At 44.5% G+C, this 25,846-nt stretch overlaps 1 long non-coding RNA gene across 5 annotated transcripts in view; it reads left to right on the forward strand.

Annotated features, from left to right (window-relative positions):
* The window catches only part of LOC148000990 (uncharacterized), a 71,688-nt gene that overhangs the window by 27,704 nt on the left and 18,138 nt on the right, over window positions 1-25,846 (forward strand). For 3 of the 5 annotated variants that reach the window (XR_015638314.1, XR_015638315.1, XR_015638313.1), the window contains one exon: window positions 22,406-22,541. The exons of 1 other annotated variant lie outside the window; for it this stretch is intronic. This is a non-coding gene — a long non-coding RNA (uncharacterized LOC148000990). Of the gene's footprint in view, window positions 1-22,405; window positions 22,542-23,544; window positions 23,629-25,846 lie in introns of all 5 variants that reach the window. One more of the 5 variants, XR_015638312.1, reaches the window with a different exon arrangement.

Genomic DNA, 25,846 nt, shown 5'->3' on the forward strand with positions numbered 1-25,846 from the left:
CTGCATGAACTTCCCCGATGGGATTGGAGAGCAGCATCGCTCCTTGAGTACAGTAACACACGCTCAGAATGTAGAAGACAGCCTAAGTCTAGGTCTAGTTAGCAAAAGAACAGTAATAACCTCACTCCTAGAGCCTATGAACTCCTTAGTACCAGTTACTGACCAAATTTATAGTACCAGGTACACATTTCCTCATGAACTGGTTAGTTACCCCAGTAACATTGATTCCACTATTACTCCCGTGGGCATATTATTGTAGGTCACAGAGTTTGCAGCTGGATAAGACTACTGATAAACAGTCTCCCTTATAAAGTGCCTAACAGAACTATGAATGCTAATCAGTGTTAGGAATTCTTGATCAGTCAGTACCAACTTGATTTCTCCATGCCCTGTGTCTGAAGTGAACAGTGTCTTTAGCAATAGGGTTTCACCATCAAGTTCTGGTGGGTACTGAGAGCATTACACCCTGAATTGTTTGGGGTTCTCTGAGACCCCCAGAGATATACTCTAGGGGAAGTATCCCACACCTGACATTGGGTTTTTTATTTGTGTTTTCTGAGAAGAGCATATTCTCTAAGTTGCTAGGGTAACTCCAATTAAATTCATGTTATACAAGGATCTTACAAAATTGTGGGTTTCTATATGTATTTTCAAGCATCCTTGGTGTTATCTATCCCTATTCTGTGTCTCTTCTCTGCCTCCCTCTGCCTCCCTTCTCTCCCCACCACCACTTAAGTTGCCCTCCCCACCATTTCCCTCTATCTTTTTGCTATTACCCGTGGACTATTAGCCCTCTCTTAATAGTTTTCTCCCTCTTCCTCTTCCTCTTCCTCCTCCTCTTCTTCCTCCTGCTCTCCTTCCTCCTCCTCCTCACTAAGGGTCCCTTGATAATTTCCTGGGTTCTACAGATACCCCGAATTAAAGACACATCTAAAGATTCAATGTTAGGACCTCCATATGAGTGATAATGTACAGTGTTTGTCTTCCTGGTTCAGCTGATCTCATGTGAACTCTCAAATCAGAGGTTAGGTGAGCTGTGGAATCTGTTTTCAGGTTGGATTGTCTATATTAGAGAAAAGGATCCTGTGTGTGTGTGTGTGTGTGTGTGTGTGTGTGTGTGTGTGTGTGTGTGTGTGAGAGAGAGAGAGAGAGAGATTGTGTGTGTATGAGTGTGTAGGTGTGTGTGTGTGTGAGAAAGAGTGTGTGTGTGAGTGTATGTGAGTGTGTGTGAGTATGTGTGTGTGAGTGTCTGTGTGTGTGTGCTCAAGTGCGTGTGTATTTGAACACACACATGAATGCAGAGTGCTTTAGAATCACAGGACTCTGGAGACTACAGGGTTTTGGTTTTGTTTATTTTAGTCAGGTTCTCAGTATCTAGACCTTGCTGACCTGGAACACACTCTGTAGACCAGGCTAGCCTTGAACTCATTGAGATCTGCTTGCCTCAGCCTCCCAAATGTTGAGATTAAAGTGCAGGCCACTATGCCTGGCTTAGATTGAGATATTTTACAGATGATCTCTCTCACTCACCTCAATTTATGGCTAGAGAAATGCAGGAGTGTCACAGCCGAGGTGAAGCATCTAGTTCATGGTAAACAGTGCTAGAGTGGACACTGTTTTAGCTGGAGAGGTGGATCAGCTGTCAGAGGATCTGGGAGACCCGCATGCAGCTCCAGTTCCCAGGAGTCTGATGGTCTTCTCTTGCCTCCAAAGCTACTCGCATGCCTGTGGTGCATGTAAATACAGAAATAACATACACAGATATAGCCAATAATATACACAAACACATACACAGAAGATAAATAAGTACATCTTTTGAAAAAGAATGCATGATTTTGAGGCTTCACTCCATGCCCCATCTGATGATTTGCCTCCATTGTTCTTACAAGTCACCAGAATAGGTCGCCCTCTGCTGAGCTGTGAGTCTGCTAGAAACGGTTTTGCATTCACACGCACACTCAGCTCCAGTTGGAAAGAGTGGAGCTGTAAACTTTGACTTTGGCAGTTGAATGAGACATTGTTTGATGGAACTGTGTGGGCAGGGAGTCTAACAAATAGCCAGTTGCCAACTCTGAAGCAAACATACTCTCTTTATCGCCCGATGTAGTTCTTGACGTAATGAGCATGGCTTCCAATTTTCCTTGCAAATGGGTACACTGGTGACCATGGCAACTGGCATGCTCAAAAGATGTCCTGTGAAGGCCTTTGAAAGGCTACAGACATTTATATTAGGCGGGCACAACCATGCCAACGAGTGCTTAAGAAACACCCAACTAGACAGTGCTCCTCAAAACCAAGCAGCCTCGAAATAACATTTGTGATTCGTTAAGTAGAAATTAATAAGACTCCATTAGAGAGGAGAGAGGCAGTGTATTTTATGTACAGCTGTGTCTTGAAGTGACACAGAGAATACTCAAACAACAACTGTGCATGGCTGTAAAGTCTGCCTTTCACTCCTTATGCTGGTTTCATCCCTGTCCCCTCCTCCCTCTCTTTCTTTCTTTTGTATAGGTTTTTCAAAACTCAGTCTCAGGTTCCAAAGTTGGCCAGCACAGTGGTCTTGCCTGTTCCTTCACATGCCACTGGGTAGCCCTTTTATATTTAAAGTATCCTTGGTTTGCTGGTAAGCTATACTTGTGAAAAGCAGATTCATTCTCTCCTTTCATGAGGAAAGGCTAGAGGATTAATACTACTAGGACGAAATTAAACTCTTAAGACTCGGTGTCTACATATAATGAGAGTCTAAATGTTAAAAAAAAGTGGGGAGATGAATTGTGGGGTTTTGTGTGGCTGAAGAGAGAAGGATCAATTAGATTTGGAGTGTCTCTTGGGACAGTCTTTCCTCAGGTCCGAGGCCCCACCTTTTGTGAAAGGTGGTTTGTTACTCCATTACAGGATGGAAAAGGGAACTGGGGAAGGGAGCTGGTGAGTGTTTCTGATGAGAGACATGAGGAATTAAAGAACAAAATGATATGCCTTTTTGTTTTTGAGCCACTAGTCAGCGTTTTGAACACATATCTTCCTGGGGCAGCCATCTGTTTCAGTTCTTTAATGGGTCAACCTGCACATTTGTCATTTTGAGACTTTTACATATGAGTACTGCACTGACATAATTTCTGCCACCCCAAACCTCCTCCCATGGTACCCAACTCCCTCCCAAATTTATGACTTCTTTAATGATTATCACTGCACACACATATATGTACACAGTTGTGTGTTTATGTATATACAGCCTGCCAAGTTTACCTAGTGTTGTTTGTGTTTAAGTAGAATCTCGTGAGGCATCGTCCCTCAAAAAAGAGCTAAGGGCTACTGATGGTCCTGTGCATTTCTTCCCTTTTTATTTTTAAGATTTGTTTTTATTTTATGTGCACAAATATCTGCGTGTTTTGGTGCAAGTGTACCATGTTTTTGCCTGGTGCCCAGAGAGGCCAGAAAATGGTTTTAGGTCCCCTAGAATTGGAATGATAGAAGGTTGTGACCCACCATGTGTGTTTAGGGAAAGGAACTCGTGTTCTATGCAAGACTAGTAAATGTTCTGACCACTGAACATTCTTTCCAGCCCCATGTCATCATCATCTTCTTATTCTTATTCCTCCTCTTCCTCCTCCTCCTCCCCTCCTTCTCCTCCTCCTCCTCCTCCTTTGCAAGACTAGTAAATGTTCTGGCCACTGAACATTCTCTCCAGCCCCCGTATCACCTTTCTTTCTTTCTTTCTTTCTTTCTTTCTTTCTTTCTTTCTTTCTTTCTTTCTTTCTTTCTTTCTCCTCCTCCTCCCCCTCCTCCTCCTCTTCTTCCTCCTCCTCCTCCTTCTTTTTGAGATCAGGTCTCACTATGTAGCCCTAACTGGCCTGGAACTCACTCTGCAGACCAGGCTGTCCTCAAACCCACAGAGATCTGCTTGCCTCCGTCTCCGGAGTGCTAGAATTAATGGTGTACCACCATGCCTGTTTTCATGTCTTAAAAGAAGTTAGCACAAAATGGGGAGTAGAAACACCAATTGGGTTTCTGTTCCCAGGCCCAGGTGCCCATGAGCACAGAACCCTCAAAGTCAATTACCTCCCTGGTCACAGTGCTTCTTTATGGCTCCCCTAATCTGCCACCCAGAGTTTATGTCAGGTAAGTGACCTGGGCCTCTGCCACACTGCTCTTTCATTTCTGCTTCATGGTGTTTGAAGAGTTTCCTAACTGTCACATCCCACAGACTTGACTTCCCCTTTGGCCAGCTGTTTCTTGTGGTGTGTTTTCACCATCCTTGAAACTGCTAGAAACTTCTACTTGGCTCTGAAAAAAAAGACATGCTGTTCCACCAGGACCCTGGCTTTCCCAAGACTGCTTTCAGAAAAGAAAAAGAGGCTGGTTGGGGTTTTCATCCTCTCCCTTTCATTGCCAGGAGTGGTTAACTATCCAACAGAGAGCTCTCTGGACAGCCCAAGGACCTGAGTTGGTCAGAAAGGTGTTTTCCTGTCCATACACGATATGGCAGATTATTCCAGTGGGTAGCTGTAAGGCTGGAGGCAGCACAGAATGGAGTGCCAGTCTTTTCTAGACGGTGAGGAGAACATGAACAAATCCTTTGAGTCCTTAGGATACCGGCCTACCAATGACAATAAGAAGCCAGTCATTATGGCACTAAGCTGTAATCCCAGCATGAGAGAAGATGAAGCAGGGGAGAGGGGGCTGCAAGTTTGAAGTCAGCCTGGATTACATACATAGCAGGCCTCAGCCTTAAAATAAAATGAGTAAAAAACAAATAAATAATGAACTCGATGCATTCACAAATAGGGATACTGGGTTGTCAAGGTGGGTCAGTGTGCAAAGGTCTTGCTGCCAAGCCTGACAACTTGCTAGCCTGGGCGCCATCCCCAGATCCCACATGGTAGAAGGAGAAAAATAACTTCCTGTAAGTTGTCCTTAGACCTTTTTACATACGCTGTGGCACATGTGCACCCACAAATGTACATACACAGGCATGCACAAGCTCCATTAAGTAAAAAAGTAAAAATATGTTCCTTTTTAAAAATAAGAATACTGAAGAATGAAGTGTTTGAAGTAGATCAACAACACCATAAAAAATGGCGATGTATTTTTGAGCACAGAGTAGCATTCTGTTCAAAGCCAAGAATTGCTAAATAATGGGAGCCATGAGAAGTGGGGAGTAGCTCTTTGATTTGACAAACACACCCTTCCTATTAGTGTGTTATTATTCCCACCAGCAGGATGTGAGGGAGACTCCTGAAGGTACAGCGAGGGGAAGGAAGGAGGTGGAAGGGAGAGAGAGAGAGAGAGAGAGAGAGAAGGAGACTAGGTGGAGGGCAGGGAGATTGGAAGAGACTGGGAAGAAAGGGCTTTTTCTTCACCCGTTTCCAACGTAGTCCTCTTATGGCTTGGGAGGGAGAAGATCCAGCCAGGGAAGACCTGATCATCCTCATCACTATCATCACTATTTCCCCGGCAGCAGTGGGTCACATGCGGGACAAATACTGCCTCCCCCCAGTTTCACACCCCAAACGTTAATGTGGCCAAGTTGTTAGGCCTTGGCCTTCCTTGTGCTGCTCTGGCTTCCTTCTGCCTGTCTGCAGCCCAAACATCTATGAGGACTCTTGGCCCGTGTCATCTGGTAACAAGTTTCTCTCCAGTTGTGCTGTCTAAAGGGCCCTTTTCTTCCTCACAAGGCGGCTGCTGCTCACGACACCTTTCTTCCTCTTTTCAGCTGACTATGATTCAACCACCAGGGTGCTGCTTGCTTGTGCGATGTGACTGCTTGCGTTTGGCGGAGCTTCGTGGGCATGTGGGTGGCTGTTTGGGGTCAAATTTAAAGGAATTTCAACCAACACAGATGCGTGTTTCCAACTTCATTCCTGCTATTCTATCCTTGTGCGTGTGACAAAGGTCTTGAGAAACCCCAAAACTCGATGCCAGCCTTCTTATCGTTAAAACATCCTAACCTTGGTTTAGGTTGGCTCCCACAGTCTGGTTTTCATGGTTTCTTCTTTTTTTGTTTTAGTGTAACAAATCTCAGGACATTTTGCTTTTCAGTATTAGTAAATTTTTATTTTGGTCTTTCTTTTTTTAAGATTTATTTATTTATTATGAGTACACTGTAGCTGTCTTCAGACACACCAGAAGAGGGCATCAGATATCATTACAGATGGCTGTGAGCCACCATGTGGCTCCTGGGAATTGAACTCAGGACCTCTGGAAGAGCAGTCAGTGCTCTTAACCACTGAGCCATCTCTCCAGCCCCTCTTTCTTTCTTTTTTTTTCTCTTTCTCTCTCTCTTTCTTTCTCTCTTTCTTTCTTTCTCTATTCTTTTTTCTTTTTGTTCAAAGGAAAATCTTGATATGCAGCCTTAGCTGGCCTAAAACTCACTGGTTAACCAGGCTGATTCTGAGTCTATGGAGATCCAACCGCCTCTGCCTCCCTAGTATTGGGACTGAAGATGTGAACCATCCATTTTGGCGAGCCCAAATTCCACTTTCTGCCTCCTGATTTCCACTGAATTGCCAGCCTGTACTTCAGTGCTGTGAACCCCAGACTGGAGGGGCCGAATGTGTACCAACTGTGGGGAATTTGCTCACACTCTGTTTCCGTGTTTATTTCCAAAGCTTATGATAGTTAACATCCAAAGGTTCTGCTCTCCGTTACTCACTTTGATAATTCCCATGTGTGTCTTCTCAAGTATATTCTGGATAGTTCTATCCCATCTGTCTTTCCATGGGACAGCTCTCTTCTGAGGTTTGTTTCAGTGACTTGAATCTCTTAATAGAATTTTTTATTTCAATGACTATACCTTTCACTTCAAGAAAGTCTGGAGAAGTTGTGTGAGGCTCATGAACCTTCACCATGCAAAGGTCTTAATTTTCTCTTGTGTTTTCAGTTCTTTTTTGAACTACATTGTCATTTCGACAATACTTGTTTTACAGCCTTTGCCTGGCATCTTATATGACCTTTTCATTAAGGGTCGAAGCAGCTTGACCTCTACTCATGGTGGCTGTGACATTGTGTGCTTGAGGTTTTTACTCAGCATTAGAACCTGAAGTTTAAACACAGTTATATTTTATCTGAGATAGTGACATACTGTCCTTGGCAAAGGGTACAACCCTTCAGATAAGTTTTTCATCAAATTGCCAGAGTCCTATGTCATCACTCCCTGGATAGGCTTCAAAAGCATCCCAAATTCCAAGGTTTCTGTTCTGGTTAGCTTTACTGTCAACTTGACACAACCTAGAGTCACTTATGAGGAAAGTGTCATACTATGAGTTGCCACTATTGGGTTGATCTGTGAGGGATTGTCATGATAGTCTTAATTGATGAAGGGGGCCTGTCCCGGTGTGAGTAGCACCATTCCCTGGACAGATGGTTCTGGGCTGTAGGCAAAAGCCAGCTAAATACAAGCAGCCTGTGAGTGGGTAAGTCAACAAGCAGCATTTTTCTATGGCTGCTGCTTCAGGTTCCAATCCCAACTTCCATAATGGTGGACTATGACTTGGAAATCTAAGCCACAGAAACACTTTCCTCTAAGTTGCTTTTGGCCAGTGTTTTATCATAACAACAGAAAGGAAAATAGAACAGTTTGTCTACATTAACATTTTCCCAACTAACATGTGGGTTAAACTCATCATTTCTTTGACATAGACTGTATCGATGGGTAGGGGTTTTTAATTTGTTTGTTTTATAGTTTTTCCTATAAAGTTAACTATTTAATAGTGCTGGATCCATACATAATTTTGAGTCTCTGTGGGTTCAAGATTTTACTTTTATTTATGAATAGTCATTAAAATCTAAACTTTTCAGTTACCAAAATGGGAAAGGCCTTTCCTCTCAAATGTGGGACAATCACAGGACTAGCTGTACAGGACTTTATCTCAGTCCTTAGAGCGATTAACTCTACTTTTAAAAACTTCTTATCTATTAAAAGATTAATTTCCTCTCTCTCTCTCTCTCTCTCTCTCTCTCTCTCTCTCTCTCTCTCTCTCTCTCCATATTGTGAAACACAAGACCCCTATTACTAACATCTTGTAAGGAGCCTGATCTGTGGCTTCCAGATCTTGTTCTTCATGCGTATACTTCACATAAAAATCTGTTTCTATTCTCTCCAGAATTGAGGCTCTTGGGCAATGCTGCTTTGCATCAGCATGCAGCAGTGATCTGCAGGAATGCGCTGATGGCTTCTCTTTGTGAATCAGATACTGCTCTAGGATGCCCATGGTCACTTCAGCATCTGCAGGCACCCGGGTCTGCTTTCCCATGCTCCCTGCTGAAAGAGTGAATGTTTGCATTCACTGGACTAAGGGGATTTAATCTGACTTTTATGTTCAACTGTCAACTAAATCAGTTCTTCTTTAAGAGTCTTTTTCCTCTTCCACATCTTCATTTTAAAGTGGTAGCTTCCTCTTGTTGCCTAGTGTATTTATAAGTTGGACTGAAGCTATCTTAAAGAAGCCATGAGATGCTGGACATTCAGGATGCAGAGAGAGACGTGTCTAAGCAAACTAGATTTATGCAGACCTTCTTTTAGCCTTAGAATCTTCCTCTGTGTATTAAAGCAAGATCTCACCAGATACCTAGAGCTCACCCATCATCCTAACACTTCAGAGGCGAGGTAGGAGGGTCATAAGCTTGAGGCTCATTTGAACCACATAGTGAGATCCTTTCTCAACAAAGCAAAACAACAAAAATCACACAAATGCATGTGTGTGCACATGGGCACGCACACAGACACACACACACACACACACCAACATATGTTCTCCTTAGACGCTGCATGATTGAATGTGCAGGAGATATAGCAGGCAACAGAAGACCTGTGTTCCATCTGCAGACCTGTCTTTTGCCAGCCCCATCCATCATCCCCAGAAAGACCATGTCTGCATCTCTTTCTCTGACTCTAGCTATCATTCCTTGCAGCCATCACCCCAGGCAGGTAGGAGGAATGCAGCCGCTCTCTTCAATGTTCTGGTGAGCGTTCTGACAATTAGAAAATTCAGGAAGAGCTCCCCGGGTCACCCTGCTCATTGTGGAGAGTAACAGAACAAAAGCAAGCAGTGAGGAAAGTGATCATTGCCTCTGCCCATAGCCCATCTAGTAGCTTGCAAGGTTAAAAACCAAGAAGAACAAAAATCCCCCAAGCAAATAAAAAGCTCCCAACTTTACAAAGTCTTGTGTGGGCAAAATAAAGCATGCCTGTAGCCCAATTTGAGACACTAATGTAGAGAAAGAACCCTTAAATAAAGAGAAGAGCTGCCTATGATTTATGTGTTTAATAAGTTAGATATATTGAATTCTGAACTGCTGCGCTCAAGTTTACATCCCTTGCATTCCCTAATGATTTTCTGTGTAAATCTCCAGCTCTCGTTAGTCCCAGTGGGCAATCAAACCATTTACTCGGTGTTATTTTCTCATGAAGCCCAAGCACGGTGTGAAATAAAGAACAGATGTTTATTCTAGCTAATGTTTTCATGGAGCTGTAGATCTAGAAAAGACCCCAGGACCTTCTGATGCAGAGATGGTAGATGTTCCATGCCCAGCCAGGGTCTCACATCTACCTGACAAATCCTGCCAGGCACAGTACCTAGAATCCTGATCCTCACAGCCTGTACATCATTGACTCGAGACTCGGAATCTTCCCAAGACTTGGAGTGTATATGTGTGTTTGTGTGTGTGTGTGTGTGTGTGTGTTTGTGTGTGTATGTTTGTGTGTGTTTGTGTGTGTATGTTTGTGTGTGTTTGTGTGTTTGTGTATTACATGCATGTGTTTATACGAGTAGGTATGTGCGGGTACACATGGAGGCTGAAAGCTAATATCAGGTGTCCTCCTCAGTCATGCCCATCTTAGTTTTGAACCAGTGTCTCTTACTGAATTCGGATCTCACTGATTTGTCTCAGTAGGCACTGCTGCCTATCTCCACTGCCCCTGTTCCCCAGTGCTGGTGTTATAGACACGAATGGCATGCCCATGCTCACACATCAGGCCCTTTACCAACCAAGCGGCCTCCCAGTCCCCAAGTGCTATTTTTGAGGAAAAGCATTTCAATCTATAACCCATGTGTTTTATGGGCTGTCCCTAAGTATTAAATAACTCCCATGGTTGAATAAGTCAAGTCTTAGCTATGGCTTGAGTTCTGTCTATGTACCTTAAGTGGTTGGGAAATAATATAATTATAATACAACATGATAACAATTATATATTAGTAATAATTATGGTTACCACTCCCTGGAAACACAGCCAGGATCTATGAAGCCAGAACCAACAGTAAGCAGGTAGGCAGGAAACAATACCTGGCCATACTGACACACATGTACAGAAGCGCCATTGCTATTGCTATCGCGTGTCTTAGAAACTATCACACTTATGTGTGGACACAAATATTCCACCACAGTCACTCTAGAGAACACCGGTGGCGCTGTGCTTACAAAGATGAGCCCTTTCCTTCACCTGCCAACCTCCTCTTTCAGGTCTTACTAGTCAAATCTCATTGAGCGCATCCCATCCTCTGGGGTATCCTGAGGAATATGAGTTTTTAGAAGGATGTACATTAGTACTCAACACTTAATCTGACTTAAGTCAGCGGGGTCTCTGTTGGAAGGCTTTCCAGAGCTCCTTATGTATTATTAGGATGCTGACTCTACGAAGAGATTTTTGAACAATTATTTTATGACCATGACATACCCCAGCCTCTTACCTCATACACAGCTAGGCTGTTCTGTTAAGCACACTGTAGAGATACGCATATTAGACTGTTAATCTGTCGGCTGTTGGCTACTAGTAGCAAGTCTCTTCCTGTAAAGCACAAGCTTGTGATAAATCCTAGAGACAGCTGGCACAGGGAAGTGGTCCGTGTTGTCAAGATTGCAGACTTGGTATTCATAGCTTTGGTGGACTTCTGAGCAAATCTGGGGTACACAGATGGCAGGACCTCAGTGCATTCCTCCATCAGCATCACTCCCAGGCAGCGGCTCCTGCACCCCAACATACCACTGCTTCAAGCAGATTAGCACAGTGAACTCACAAAATGTACTTCTACTGGGGCTTTTTGATTCAAGTTCAGAGTTTATCAGCATTCCCAAATGTGAGGAGTCACTTTTTTCTACTGGTGAGTCACTAGTTACTCACCAGCATCTGTTTGCAAATTATTGGAAAAGAGCATTTACTAGTAATTTGCAGCATACTGTTATATAGGAATCAGGTTATAGCTAAAGATGCCCTCATAAAACAAGCTGTGATGTTTACTTTGTCTCTGTAGAAATATGTGCATTGTTTCCTCTGTGAGATGCAGTCACGGGTGTAGGGATATGGAGGTGGAGTATAGAAAGGGCTCTATCCTGATGCTTCAGAGCTGCTGGGATGAAATAAAACCAGCCCCGAAAAGTAGAGCAGCATCGGTTCTTACCCACAGGGATTGCCTCAGAGATCAAACCCAGGGCAGAGTGAGGAGATGAGGCATTTGACTGATCTCGTGAAGATGGACTCTGTAGCCCTGCAGAAGGAACTCTGGGAGGGTGGATGTCGGTAAGGATGTAGCCTTGACTTCTTCTGTGTGCTCTCTGGTACCTTCTCCGGCTGGTAAATCTCAACCAGTGGAGGTTATAAATCATTGCCTTAGTGTCCTGCTCTGCCCATCCAAACATGTAAAGCACCTTTCTTCCTTGATTTCTCTGGGCATAGAGGGATGGAGAGTCAGCAGCTCCTTTCTTTCCTCTCCTCTTCAATTTCCCCTGCCTCTTCCTCTTACTCCTTGTTTTAGTTTGCTTTTTGTTGCTACGATAAAATGCTCCAACCAAGGCAACTGAGGGGAGAGGAGGGTTTATTTGACTTGCACTTTCAAGTTACAATCTGTCATTGAAGGAACTGAAGACAGGAACTCAGAACAGGAACCATGGAGAAATTCTGCTTGCTGACCCACCCCATTCTCTGACTTACTCAGGCTCGTGATCAACTAGCTTCCTTTTATAGTACAAGACTACCTGCTCAGGAAATAGTAACACCCACAGTGGGCTAGGTCCTCCTAAATCAATTAACAACCAAGACAATCTCTCACAGACATGCCCAAGGAGCTAATGAAGAAAGCCTCTCAACCAAGACTCTTTCTAGATGATTCTAGGCTGCATCAGGTTGACAATACTTACTAGGACATACCTTGATATCCCCACTGAAATAACCAAATAATTACACTGAAAGCATTCTATCCTGTCTTTCCAGGCTCTCACACCCTCCTTTTACTATATGAATCAAAGGCAGCCCATCCTGACAGCCTATACGTAGAAACTGACTTAGCTATTGGACTTTAAAGCTGAGGCCTTAGCTACATTCACTAGCAGAGACATCAGACAGGCAATGCAAATGAAGTTTATTCATAGACCTAAATGGAAGCATTGCTGATCTCCAAACCATCCCACTCCAGATCAACCAGCAGGTATGCCCATCCACACAAAAGGGGTGGAGGTCACTGTGAAAAGCTTAGACAGGTGGGGCTTCACTACACTGCACGGCAGAAGTCGAGCATCTCCTCACAGGTATGGCTGCTCAGTGGAGGGAGAATGCATAATTGTCTTTTGAACAAAAGAAAGAGGGAGGTAGACCTGACAGATGAGTGGCTGATGCTGTCTGTCACAAAGAAGGAGGAGGGTAAAAAGGGAAGAAATAGGTTGTCATCAAGTTCAACAAGACATTGGAAATGGATATTTTGTAGGTACCTAATACCCATCACTAATCTCCACAGACCTCCAAGGTTAGTCCCTGCCATGACAGGGGAACCCATGGAGAGATCCCCACACCCAGGATGGTTCTTGCCATGCCTAGGGAACCCATAGAGAGATCCCCTCATCCAGGCCTCAGCTGTGATTGCTCTTGGTAAAATAAGAACCCAAGGTTTACTGTTTTCTGTTTTGTGTTTGCTTTGATCTTTGTGTGTGCACATTCATGTGTGTAAATGAGGGCATGTACCCTCCATGAAACATGTATGGCAATGGGAGGACAGTCTCCAATGTCAGCAGTCCTCATATTCTACCTTTTTATTGAAACGGAGTCTTTTGCTGTTTATTATTTTCCTGCCGACTGATTGGCTTATTTCTCTCTACACATACCAGTCCAGCTGGCCCAATAGCATCATGGATTTTCCTGGCTCCATCTTCTGTCTTACTGTAGGAAATCTTGGATTAGCTTAGTGTGCTTGGCTTTATGTGGGCTCTGGAAATTTGAACTCAGGTCCTTGTGCTTGTGTCAGAGATACTTTGCTCACCGATACAGCCCTAGCACTTCTTGGTTTAAAGAGCATTCCAACCCCAGCTGTAACGAGTCCCTGCAAAGCTCCAGTGCAGACATCTAGGTTTGCCCCTAGGTTTGCTGTGCATGAGGATTTCTGTGCTACCTGGATTCCTAGAATGTCCAAATGTTCTAGGGAGCTGTTCTAGGCTGGGAAATGTTGATGAAATGCCCAATAGCAATGCCCTGAGAGGATCGCTGTCTTCTTTGCTCATGAACTCGTGCTGGAAGGCACATTACCACTGACACCCGGAATTCAATTTGGGACATATTAAAGAAGGATTTTCTAGCTGCTTGCCTCAGAACATCAGTCTCTGGAGACCAGATGCTTTACATTACAAAAATGGATGGAAAAATGTACCTGGTACCTGTGTGAAATCCAAAGCTACAGGAGTTGCACCTGCTGTCTGCTGTGACGTCAGTAGCTCTTGCTTCCCCCAGAGAGCTGGAGGACTACATTGCCCTAGCTTGATGTTTCAAGAATTGAAGAAGAGTTCAAGAAGAAGGGCTGAGAGGAATCTACAGGAAATTAAACCTCCCCACATTCTTAACAGACCCATCCTTGGAGGAGTAGAGCCTTTTTGAGAGAGGAGCAGTGTTCAAGTGCATTTAACTGTGTCTCAACAGAGGACCAGCCAGGAAGTCCTCGCAGAGAGGAAAAAATGGCCATTGCTTTGAAATTCAGGCCTTGTCCTATATTTGTTTACTTTTACTAGCAGTAATATTGGACAGGCAACATGAAATTTCCAGACCTCTTTCTCTGATCTACTGCAGGGAGACCAGCCTCCTTCCCTGCATCCACACTGTCAATGGAGATATGTTTTGTGTTTGAACCTGTCCTGAGGCTCTAGGTCAACCATTGTCCATTAGATCTGTCTGTCACCAGCCTGCAGCCAGAACTCAGACATAAGAGCTAGCATAATGAATGAGTCTGGGGACTATGGGGCTTCTATTTGAGCCCCTCAGTGTCATATGTCAGGCACTTTGGAAGCACCATACGTTCATGTCACTAAGACACAACCTGGTTCTCTGCAGTCAATTTGCCCAGGGGCGATTTATGGGATAGCTTTGGCTAAGACTCTCCCTGGCAATCCCTTTGAAAGACCATCACTACCTACCCAGCCATGGCAGGACACAACTGGAATGGGAGCCAAACTTACCATGGGCGAGACAGGTAATGCTAAGGAAGCAGGAATTACACTGGACATCAACATTTAAATCTGTCACCAATATAGAGAGATTTCAGCTTACATGAAAAGATGTCAGAGCTAAAAATAATAGTGTCTAGGACTGAGAAGATGGCTGAGGGGATAAAACACTGACTGTGTAAACACGAGGATTGGGTTCAGATTCCCAGAGCCCACATAAAAGCTCCATGGTCATGATGGCCTGTCTGTAGCCCCAGTCCCCCCCTCTCCCGAAGCAAAGACAGGAAATCTTCTGGGGAATCTAGCCAGCTAGAGTAGCCAAATCAGCGAGCCTCAGGTTCAGAGAGAGACACTCCCCACACAGAGACACCTCAGTAAATAATCAAGGAAGATGCCTAGTGTCCACCTGGCCCACACACTTACACACACACACACACACACCCTTGAACTTATACACCATATACACACATGCTAAAAATAAATGTTCTTTACAAAGAAGCTTTGCCTATTATACTAGCCTCATTTCCAAAGTTGTAGTTTTGCAGGAGGTCATAGCAAGAATGGAAACTCTCCCCCTGGGCTTTTGCTGTATTAGACATAAATATGGCCATTGATCCTGTAGTCAGCATTACCCACTGGAAACTGAAATGTGAAAATTGGGCTGCCAGACATTCCTTCCAGCGCCAGCTCCGGCCTGAGAAACTGTCAGTGCCAGACTGAGTTGAGGGCTACAGCACAAAACAGTAAACTAAGCAACCCAACCCCTCTTCTCCTTGTGTGGCAGTGAGGGGCAGCCTCTGTGGCCTTGCTCTCTTCCTCACTGGCCTGCAGCAGAATTTCCCAATTTGGTGTCTCAGGGTTTCTATGGCTGTGAAGGGACACTATTATCCTGGCAGCTCTTATAAGGAACACTCCACTTGCTTGAATGTGGCGGCTACAGGTCAATCAGGCCATATTTTTACTTTTTTTTTTTTTTTTTGGATCTACAGCAGAGATGTGAAAACACCAGTTTATCCCAGCCGCTAAATAATGAGACAGAGGAGGGTTCAATCCTTCAGAATCACAATTGCTTAGATAGATCCTATTGCAAAGAACCAGTGCTACTAGAGAACTGGGTCGGGGCTGAGAGCAGGCACCATATTGAAACACAGTGTGGATTTGGCCACAGAAAGCCTACATTGAACACCATTTTACCTGCCCAGCTATACAGATAAGATTGGCATGGATGGGTTCATAGCTCTGGGAGAAACAGCTTTTGGACTTAGCATTAGCCCTAAGCTCCTCATCAAAGAGCCCAATCATTAGAGAGTCTGGCTTTTCCAATTACCTGTGCCAAGTACACTTGTTAATACACTGAAGAAAAGACACAACAAATTACATGAAAGTGTTTTTCTAGATCCCAGATAGTTGAATGGAAGCTTCCGTTAAAACTGGCATTATCCAACATGAATATAGTTTGCCATACAGACTAATCTAATCCCAGTAGCTCAGTAAACATTTGATAAATATGTTGGATTCAGTTAAAGGAGAAATCCAGAAAAATCAAGAACAGAGAGAAGTGTTTAATAAATATACGTTGAATGGGTAAAGAAACTTATCTAGAACCAGATTCCTTAAGTTCAAATTCCCACTCTAGAACATGGGGTCCCTATAGCTTTGGACAGGTCCCTTAGTTATCTGTGCCTAGTTGGATTCATTTGTAAGATGTAGATGATAATGTTCACGAGTAAATTTGAGGAAAATGTAAAATCAATTATTTTTAACTCATTAGGTAATGAAAGAACTAGTTCGATGTTATCACTCAGTCTTGGTTAGGGTTCTTCTTTCTATGACCAAAAGCAACCCAGGGAGGAAAGGGTTCATTTCCTCTTATACTTCTAGGTAACAGATCATCATCAAAGGAAGTCAGAGCAGAAACTCAAGGGAGAGGCCATGAAGGAACGATGCTTTCTAACTTGTTCCTCATAGCTTGCTCAGTCTGCTTTCTTATATACCCACCACCTGTCCAGGGACGGCCCCGCCCACAGCAGACTGGGCCCTGCCACATCAATCATCAATTAAGAAGATGCCCTACAGACTTGCTCATGGGCCAATTTGATGAAGGCATCTTCTCAGTTGAGAGTTCCTCTTCTCAAATAACCATAGCTTGTATGTTGACAAGAAACTAATCTGCACAGACTCCTCGAAGAAGAGCTTGGAAGTCAAGAAAGGTAAGGAAAGAAAGAAAGAAAGAAAGAAAGAAAGAAAGAAAGAAAGAAAGAAAGAAAGAAAGAAAGAAAGAAAGAAGGAAGGAAGGAAGGAAAGGAAGGAAGGAAGGAAGGAAGGAAGAAAGAAAGAAAGAAAGAAAGAAAGAAAGAAAGAAAGAGAGAAAGAGAGAAAGAGAGAAAGAGAGAAAGAGAGAAAGAGAAAAGACTGTTCTGTAAGATAAAATTTTTATTTTGTCCAAGAGATTACAAATGCCTGGGCTTATCTGTTTTAATGAGGAGAAAATACCTGTAAAATTTCTAGGACTAAAGTACTCAAACTAAGCCATGACTCCTCTAAGTCTGGGTATATTAGTCAACATTAAGCATTGAGGTGATCCAAAAAAATTTCTCAAAGGAAGTCCTTGGGTGACCTTTGCTCCCTGATGTCACTGCAAGAACGGGGGGGGGGGTCAGTTTTTGCTTTTGCTCCAAGTTTTAGGTCTTTTTCTGCCAGCGGCCTAGCTATTGTGAGCCTTGAATGGAGTGATATGTGTGAACTGCTAAAACGTCTACTTGCTATTGGCTCGGAAAATGACATTAAAGTTCTTCTGACTTTTCCCAGGCTGTTCAGGCAATTTAATAATCCCAGATGAGTGATTGAGTGACGATATCAGAAACCTGTTATCTGTAACCCTAGTACTTACGAGGCTAACCCTGGAGGGCTGCCAGTCCGCTCCATGAGACAAGTTCCAGCCAGGAATCTATGGTGTCTAGACTCTGCCTGTTCTCAATATGCTGCCTTGCTCCTGCTCCCCAGTGCTTTCTTTTGTCGCCTCTCCATGCATATCAGACCACCCATCCAAAGGATGTCTCTCTGCTTAAAGCCATTGCTTACTCCTCCTTGGAAACCTATTTTCATCTTCCTGATTCATTGCCATAGTCTGGCTCTCAAATGCCTCCCAAAGACCCATGTCTTCGGAGCACGAAGCGACTGGGAGGTGCCAAAGCTCCAAGGGATGGGGCGACTTTAGGAGAGAGTGCTTAAAGAAGATTGTGGGGCCCTGGTATCTTCTGCTTTCCTTTGCTTTGCCTTATAGTCCTGCTGTGATGTCTTATCTCTCTACAGGCCTAAGTCCATGGTCATGGTGTCTCTTTACAGCTATAGGACATAGAGCCTGGACAGGTGCCCCCGTCCTTAACCCTGCCTGAGAATGTGGCCAAAATATATTGTATGTAGTGATTCTAAGGGTTCAAGCTGGCCAATGATGTGTGTGTGTGTGTGTGTGTGTGTGTGTATGTGTGTGTATGTGTGTGTGTGTGTGTGTCTGTGTATGTCTATGTGTCTATGTGTGTCTGTGTGATGTGTCTGTGTCTTGTGTGTCTGTGTGTCTGTGCCTCTGTGTGTTTGTGTCTGTGTGTGCCTGTGTGTGGGTTTCTGTGTGTATAAGAGAGGTGGGGGATGGCGAGAACATAAATAAATAAAATCAAGGCTGAGGAAGACCAGGGTGAAGACAAGACAAGCTATTCTCGGACTGACTAGAAGGAATCTCAGTGGTGCGTGTATGCTCTAAAGAGACTCCATTTACCCCCTTCCACCTCTGCTACACCCATGCCTCACACTGTGTGTACAGCTAACAGGCTCTGCTTCCTACAGCTGAAAGTAAAGCGAAATTCCAGCACTTTCCAAGAGACAAGAGGTGAGACTGTGATAGGGGAAGATGAAAGTGTCCTGCGGGGTTTGGTGTGGCCGTGGAGCTGAAAAAGGCTGCTAGCTGAAGCCTCTACTGAGGAGCCCTGCAGGCAAGGGGACTTGCTCCCACTTGTTTATTGGGGGTGGGGTTGCTGAGAGTGGGAGTGGGAGCAAATCTCCAGCTTCTCCGGGGCACACCCCCTATCAATGGGATGTTCTTCTCAATCCTCATCTTTTCAACCATCAGCGGAGGGCGAGGTCCAGGGTGGCAGCTGGGCTACCTCGGAAGCTAGCAGAGCTGCTAGGATGGCTGCAGTGACATGGCCCTTGGTTTTCCTCTCTATAACTACAAATAAACTGCTTGAGTTTTGGAGAGCATACATCTGGAGCCTGCTTCCCAACACATAGCCTCATTGCAGTAGGACAGTGGCATCTGATTGCCTGTCTGTTGTTCACATGAAATGTTGCCTGGGGGGTGTCTGGTGTCCTCCATCATAACGTGCAGTGTGTGGGGTGTGCATGAGCATTCGGGTTTTTGGGTTGGAACTGGGCAGACACACAAACAAGCATCTAGTACTTATTCTTAAAAGCGTGCAATTACAATGCCTTTGGACTGGCCTGAAGAACAGCAGGATACAGAGGCAGACCACTCCATGTATGAGCTCCTAGGGTAAGCGCACCAAAATGAACCTCTGAATGATAGCATCCCAATTCCACACGGCAGCTACCCAAGCCCGGAGAAGTGAACTGCCCACTGTGAGTACTTTTAAAATAAAGTTAAAGGGCACATAAGGAGTGGAAACATCTCAGCACAAAGTAGTATTTCCGCAAGTCTCGGTATCCCAAAGATGTCTACTTTATATCCCTGTTTATGTATCTGTCAGCATTAATATTGCTTTTGTTTCAAAACTAAAAGAGACAAGATCTGAAGGGGGAAGTTGGAGCTGCGTGGGAGAGAAGTTTGTTTTTCTCCTTCCAGTCTTCTTAGAGTCTGTCTGAGACAGAGTGTAGACTTTGAGGTGTCCTCTTACACTCACAGGGATCTCGTGTGAACCTCAAGGATGTTCCCAGATTCCCAGGTCCCCTGATGGGTTTTCTTGGAATCTTTGAAGACTGACTGTGGAGTCTATCATCCAGGTTCAGGGACAGCGCTGAGAAACCTTTATCCTCCTCTCACACACTAGCAAAGAGGAAGTGTGCCAGAGACATTCAAAACTACAGGGAATGCAGACAGCCATGCTGTGGTGCCGAGCTCGGGGAGGAGGTGGAGTCTTACTGGCTGGGAAAGGAAAAGAACTTTGTCCACCACTCAATCCAACCATTTCTACCCACATCAACCAGCTTTACAGATGTCCCCAGGGAAACCAAAGATGCTCCGTTGGTTTCCTGAAGAAATAGTCATAGGATGTTTTTGTACCCACTTAAAAAGCAGTGTCTCCCCATCAAGGTAGGAAAAAAGAAAAGAAAGGGTTAGAAAGTTAATCACCAACCTGACTACTACTGAAGCTATGTCCCCAGGAATGTGGGAAGGCAAGGAAGGGTCAGAGCTACCATGTGGCCACCTGAATGAGGTGACTCTGGCCAGTCTCTGAAAGATGGGGTTGGGGCCAAGTGAAGACACAGAGGAAGAAGGCAGTAAATCCTGGTTCTGGGACTTCAAGTTTAAGCCCCATGGACTCTAATGAGCCCACCCCCACCCCTCCCTGCTGCAGACACCTGACTAAAAGAGAAGAGGCTCCAGTGACTGCTCTGCCTCGTGCCACCATGTTTGCTACCGTAGTCCAGCATCCGCTCTCTTTCTCTCAGTCAATCATGCAGCTTACATGGAGAAGGGAAGGGCAGTGCAGAACCCACCCATGTTCTCTCACCCAGTCTGCCTACATTCCTCGGAAGACAGCAGTAGAGATAACATGGCAGAGGTGGGCCAAGATGGCACCCGTAAAGAGCATATATACCACTGCAAGAGCATGACATGGCCTGGTCTTGTTTAATATTAATTAACGGCCCTTCGGTGTGTTGAAACATTAAAACAGACCATCTCGGAGTTTTCACTGACAAAGGTATCACGGTTCATTGCGTTCCTATTAACTTATCAATAAGTGGGTACTATTAATTAAGTATTTCACCGGCTGTCTGGAGTGTTAATTCCCATTGAGATTGTTTTTAAAGCTCTCTGCAGAATCGCGGTGCGGTACAAAGACCGGAAATGGAAGAAAGGTAGTATGATTATCTCCACCAGTGGCTACTTACTCATTTAACTAACTTTGTAAGTTAAAATATATCTGTGGGTTGGCAAGATAAGTACTTGCTACCAAGCCTGAAGACCTGAGTTCTAGCCCCAGAAATCACACGGTGGAAGGAGAGAACTAATTCCTGTGTGTTTTCCTCTGACTTCCACACACACACACACACACACACATGCCACAACACACATACTTACATGATATGCACACATTAATAATAAATAATAAAACATGGGTCAGAGCAAGTTCACTGGCATGCATAACCCAGAAGTTTAAGGAGCCTTGTGCATAGCTAACATGAACAGCAGCCACACTTCCTTGTTCTCCACAGACTATCAGTGACCTATTCCAGATTATCTACTCCATTGGGTGCAGCCCATGATGCCCCTCCCACTTGGCATGTGACTGAGTTCTGAACAATGGAACGTTGACAGAAAGTGAGGAATGCTGGATCACTTGCAGGCCCACTCTAAACTCCAAAGATGTCTCGTGTCCAGCTCTTCTGGCCTCTTCTGGCAACATTGAGTTAGATCCAGGGAAAGTCAGGAAGCCCCTGTGGCAGGAAAACAGGTCTGGGAGAGGGAAACAGAATGCCATTATCTGGGTGTGAGCAACACACAGAACCCTTTAATGTCACACTTTTAACAAAAAGCAGTGAACACACCCCAACACAGCAAACAAAACGTGCTGCAGACCAGCAGTGGGGATGTAAGTCTGTCAATGTTTAGAAATAAGCTTGGAACGGGGGCAGGCTTGAGGGGCTCAAAGCTCTGAGTATGGGCACACTGGATAAGGCTGGTTGTTTGGGAATAAACCACAGGAATATGAGTCAGGAGAGCAGAGCTAGGAACTTAGATTCAACCAGCAGAAGTAGCTGGCATGGAAAAGAGGAGCTCTGAGGGGCCTAGTCGCTGCAAGCAGGCTTCTATTCAGGCTCCAGCCTGAGCCAGGGCGAGTAGCACAGCCACTGGGAGACCTTCCGGATGGCCGCAGCCCAAGCCGGACTTTAACACTATCCCACTCTTTCTGGAGCCTGTTGCAGGATTGAGGAGCCCAGGTGAGGTGCTAATATTTCAGCACTCGCTTTCAAATAAATCAAAGGTGGTTTTCAACTGGGAATGAAAGAGAGGAAAAGAGTAGATAGCAACTTCTTGTCATATTTAAAGATGGACTTTCTGTGGTTTGTTAAGACTTTAGTTCAATAGCTGTGGCACTTTCTTGGGACTGGAAAGATAGAAAAAAAGACAAGAGGGTTGTTGTTATTGTTGTTATTATTATTACTATCATCATTTTCATCATCATCATTAAACTCAATAAAAGAGAAACGTCTTCCTTTGGGACGTGGCATGTCCACTTGATGCTACATGTCTTATGTTACTATTTCAAGATTATTATTCATTTTCTCCAGTTCTGTGCCCTAACACTAGCCGGAGCCTGAGGAGAAGACAAAGCATGTGGTCCCACTGCTTTGAACCGGTCCCACCCCAAGGGACATAGTTCTGCATGTTCATTAAATGTCTACTGACCCTTCTCCTGCCTTAGAACTTGTGCTCAGAGAGACCGTGCTAACAGGAGTTCATGGTCTAGCCACTGTACAACAAGGCAAACTTCCAAGTCCTTATAACGATCGACCACACAGAACGGCCTTGTCGTGACGGGTCATTTGGAGGGTGACAGACATCAGTCTGCCCAGTTGTGGAACCTCTTACTGATATTAATAGAAGCAGAATGAAAGGAGCGATAGAAACAATCTAGTCCATGCGGAATAACTCTGTGCTCTGAGTTCCTTCGAAATAACTAGCATGTGCAACACCATATGTATAACTCGGGTTACACAGCATTACAAACTTCACTGAAAATTTCTCCATTTAAAGCTAAAGGTGGAGTGCTGAGGGCAGCTTTCTCAAGATCGTGTTATCCTTTGGCGGTGGGGCCTGCAGCAGGTCCTTGTGGCGACCAGGAGCAAGCTGTCTCTACTACCTCACCATTGAGCCGCGCAAGGACTCCTGGGTACGTCAGTTCAGTTGGTCTCGCCCCGTCCGGCTGCAGCAACCTTAGCCAGGCAGCCTTGTTTCTCTGGAGTCCTTGCTCCAAGGTCCTGCCTGTGCTGCCCTGACCTCCTACTCTCTAAAGGGAGGCGTTCACCCTTGAGCCCTCCCTTCTCTCTCTAACTGGAGGGCCAAACTTAAACATGCATTCCACTCTCCATTCCCACTACTTGCTACTCCTTTGGCTTCCTGTCTTGGCACTCAAAGGCGGAAGCTGCCCAGGTTTACTTTCATCAGATCTTTTCGTGCTGACTTGTCTAGTATGGTCCATGCCCTACCTCCTCTCCAGGAGATTGGGCAGATTAGTGGCTATTTTGCAAGGGAGTTGTTTTATTAACTGTGGAGATTTCTGCCTCTGCAGTCATATTGAACTACACACAGAGACTTGGGGAGGTTAGGATCTTGTCTAAAACAGACTCTGTAATCCAGATGTGATCTTACACAACTGCAGTCCTTGGGACAGGCAGAGCTGAAGGATCATACCAAGTTCAAGGCCATCCTGGTCTACCTAATACATTCTAGGACAACTAGGGCTATATAGCAAGAGCCTACCTAGGAAAAATAATCAGTTGATGATTGATTGATTGATTGGAAATGAACTCCAAAATGACTGCTACACCCAGTCTTCTTCTGGTGCTACTGTAAAGGGGATTAGCATATTTTATATAAATTCTTTTGACCCAAGGACAATTGTTGAATAATGTTGTCCTCAGAAGTTATGCCAACTTCTCCTTCCTGGACTTGGAGACTATCTGATAGCTACATGATAGCTGTCTGTGCTGTGTTATCTTCATTCTCACAAGGGCAACGATGGTGGTACTGATGATCCACTCCTGTGCTGCTGAAATACTGATCTCCCTTGTTGGATTGTTCCGTGTGTACAGATTATCACACTGTGAAGAACTCTGAGAGAGGAAAAGAGAAGGGTTTGGGTTTTTGTTGTTTGTTTTTGTTTTTTCCTGAAGGAGAAAGATTGACAGGGGACCCTGAAGGCTCCAGACACAAGATCTGGATGAGGTTTGAAGAATAAATCAAGTCTCACCAAATGGGTAAGATGCCTACCCTGGGATTGACACATTGTAGGGAGTGCATGGGGGAAGTGTGGTATATAGGAAGTGTGACAGCATAGGATGGAAGCTTGTGGCATGAAAAGGACAGAGAGGTGGCATCTGGTAGCTGCAGCAGGTGGCATTCATACCCAAGAGCACTATAAACAGTGCTTACCCTGTATGACTGAGTATAAAAAGAAATTTAAAAACCTTCAAAAGTATTCAAGGGAGAACTTGAAAGTGAATACAGAAACCAAGAAAGCACTTCTCTTGCTGTTCGAAAGTCTCCTTCCTTTCAAAAGAAATTAGACACTCTGAAGACTATGGAGCCCTTCTCTTCTTGCGTAATTTTAAAGTACTAATTGAAACCAACTCCTCTTAAACTGTCCTTGGGTGAAGAAAGAGCACTAAGCGTGAAGAATATAGCCACTAGCAGAACTTTTCAAGCAGGACAAACACGCCATTCTCCTCCTGCAAACAAAGCACTTCAGCAACGAATGAGCATGGAGCAGCCGGGCTGAACAAACCACCCAGAGCCTCCAGTGTTTGGTTTGGACAAACACTCCACTTTGGGTTTTTGTACCTTCAAATCTTTGAATTATGGAGAGTGGGCTTGTGGTCCTTGAGGAGGTAAAGAAAGAGAGCTATCAATGGTGTTGATAACTCTGTGTGTTTCCTACCTCCTGAGATTCTCCTAGTGACCTGATAGATAATGGTGCAGCATGCAGCCTGGGGCCCTGCAATTCCCCACCCGTGTGAGGTTAGCAGAGGAAAGGCTTAGGAGATGAACACTGGCCAGCTAACCAGTGGGGACCACTCGCAACTCGACATGAATGTTTTTGGGTGGATTACAACTTACTAGAAATAAAGATTCTGTATTAGTAATGGTTCTCTAGAGAAAAAGAGCTGATCAAATAAAAATAGATAGATAGAAAGAAAGAAAGAAAGAGAGAGAGAAAGGAAGGAAGAAAGAAAGAAAGAAAGAAAGAAAGAAAGAAAGAAAGGAAGAAAGGAAGAAAGAAAGAAAGAAAGAGATAGATATGAGATTTATTAGAGTGACTTACAGGCTGGGGTCTGCCTGTTCCAACAATGGTTGTCTCCTAACAGAAGGTCCAAGAATCCAATAGTTGTTCAGTCCATGAGGCTGGATGGCACAGATGGTCTTTAATAGACCCGGGAATCCTGAAGAAGTGGGTTCTAATGCCAGTGAAGGGCTGAACTTGCCAGCAAGAGTGAGAGCAAGGAGGCAAATAACAAGAGCTCTCTTCTTCCAGGTCCTCTACACAGGCTGCCAGCAGAAGGTGTGGGGTTACTACCTACTTCAAATGATCCAATCAGATTAATCCTTCACATGCCCACCTAGCTTGGGTTTGGGTTAAGTGCAGATGTAGTCAAGTGACAACCAGGAATAACCATCAAATATTCAGACTCTGAGATGCATATCCCTTGCAAGAAGACCCCTTTACCCTTGTTTTTTAAAATTCCCGTTACTGGATCAGCCAGATGGCTCTGTGGACCAAGGTGCTTGGCACTAAGCCTCATGATCTGCACTCAACCCCCTCTCAATTCCTGCAGCTCACATGATGGAAAGAAAGAACTTATTGTTGTCTTCTGACTTCCACACTCAGGCACATGTATGTGCACACACACACACAAACACACACACACACACACACACACACACACACCACTAAATAAATAGGTAAGTAGGTAGATAAAAGATAGGTATATGGATGGATGGATAGATAGATAGATAGATAGATAGATAGATAGATAGATAGATGATATATAAATATAAAACAAGATGTAAAACCTCACAGCTTGTGAGATCAGCATGTTCACCAGAGAGGAGACTAAGTAGTCCCCACTTTATACACCATCTTCTCTCCATCCATCCACCTGCTCCCACTCCAAATATTGCATCATTCCAGACAGTCACCATCGGGCATCGTGTCTTTAGGCCTGCATTTCCATCTTTGTGTAGCCCCTTTCTGTCTTGTTTTATGGGAAAGGAGATAGAAGGCTGTCTATTGCCCTGCTACTTAAGAGATTTAGTTCAAATGAGATAGGCGACTCAACACTGCCCTCTTCTGGTTGCTACAGAAACATCTCATCCCTTTTTCTCCAGACTTCAGCCATATTCTCAAGGTGGGCAGAGTCCTCAGAACAGGGCGGAGGGGCAGCAGGGGTCTGTTAATCAATGCACTGTGGATTGAAA

Source organism: Rattus norvegicus, chromosome 15 (genome assembly GCF_021556685.1).
Source record: "Rattus norvegicus strain SHRSP/BbbUtx chromosome 15, alternate assembly SHRSP_T2T, whole genome shotgun sequence".
Classification (NCBI taxonomy): Eukaryota; Metazoa; Chordata; class Mammalia; order Rodentia; family Muridae; genus Rattus; species Rattus norvegicus.